Raw genomic sequence first — 1,389 nt, 5'->3', positions numbered from 1 at the left:
GGCTTTCGAAAAACAGTCACAAAGTACCTATGAAGTGTTAGGTACTGGAGTCATAAAAACAGGTACAGGGCTCCAATGTCCGGATTTGCAATCTAACTGGGGGGCAAATGCAGTATGGTAACAAGTGCAGGAATAGAGGTGTCTAGGGCCAAATGGCACAAAGGAAGGTGTTGTCACATTTTAGGGGATTAATGGGGCAGAGGGGACTGATGACCAGGCGTAGGGTATCAGGAAAGACTTCACAGAATGAGCACCAACCATCACAACCAGCCCCAGGGTAAGTGTCAGTATTCCCACTGTGCAAGTCAGAGAAGTTACAAGGGGGGAACAAGGTCACACAACTAAGAGTGAGAACCAAAGATATTTTCTCTCTGCTTGGCTCATTGGTAGATGTCCACATACTTCTACTCAAGTACTAAATACCAGGGTTTGAGGGAGCTGTGGGCTTCAGTGTAGACATGGCCAAGTCCAAGAACCACAGCACGCATGACCATTCCATGAAAATGGCATAGAAACGGTATCAAGAAACCTTGGTCACAAGGATACGAATCTCTTAAGGGGCGTAGACCCCAAGTTCCCTAGGAACGTGTGCTTTGCCAAGAAGCACAACAAGAAGGGCCTGAAGAAGATGCAAGCCAACAACACCAAGGCCATGAGTGCCCATGCCAAGGCTGTCAGAGCCCTCGTCAAGCCCAAGGAGGTCAAGCCCCGGATCTCAAAGGGTGGCAGCCACAAGCTCGGTCGACTTGCCTGCATCGCTCACCGCAAACTTGGGAAACGTGCTCATGCCCACATTGCCAAGTGTCTCGGGCTCTGCCGGCCAAAGTCCAAGGCCAAGGCTCAACCCAAGGGCCCGGAGGCAGCTGCGGCTCAGGCTCCAAAAGGTCCCCAGGCCCCCAGGAAGTTTCCAAGTATAGAGGCTCTGTCTGCCAATGCTAGGGTGCAAGGACTGGTGTGACCCCTAGGCTTCTGTCTCTCTGGGGCTGGTGTCCTCCTGTGTATTTGTACAAATAAACCTGTGGCAGGATCTGTCAAACAGCAACAACAACAACAACAAAATACCGGGGTTTGGATCTGGGTCTGTCTGAAACCCAACACAATGCCTTTCCCACCACAGAATGCTGCCTTCCTTTTTCTTGAATGATCAGTTTTGGGTTTTGTTTTGTTTTAACTTTTTAGGAATACTTTAACTAAAACAAAGCACCCTAGAACAGTCCCTGGCACAGCAAGGGACAGAGGGAACTCAGCAGGGACTCTCCTTGTTAGTCCCCGTGAGGCCTTGGGAAGCACCTCACTTTCTAGGTTCCTGTCTCCTCATAGGGGAACAAGGCTGTGGGATGCGGGCTGAGTTCAGGTGAGGGGTCACAAACCCAGGTGCATCTGGACGTA

The 1,389-nt window shown here is 50.7% G+C and overlaps 1 pseudogene; it reads left to right on the top strand.

The window, feature by feature from the left end:
* The first annotated feature begins 458 nt into the window (after positions 1 to 458).
* LOC100482001 lies at positions 459 to 958 on the top strand (annotated as a pseudogene).
* Positions 959 to 1,389: the final 431 nt, after the last annotated feature.

This window comes from Ailuropoda melanoleuca, chromosome 14 (genome assembly GCF_002007445.2).
Source record: "Ailuropoda melanoleuca isolate Jingjing chromosome 14, ASM200744v2, whole genome shotgun sequence".
Taxonomy (NCBI): Eukaryota; Metazoa; Chordata; class Mammalia; order Carnivora; family Ursidae; genus Ailuropoda; species Ailuropoda melanoleuca.
Note: the sequence above shows the minus strand (reverse complement) of the source record. Positions and strands in the feature narration are given on the sequence as shown.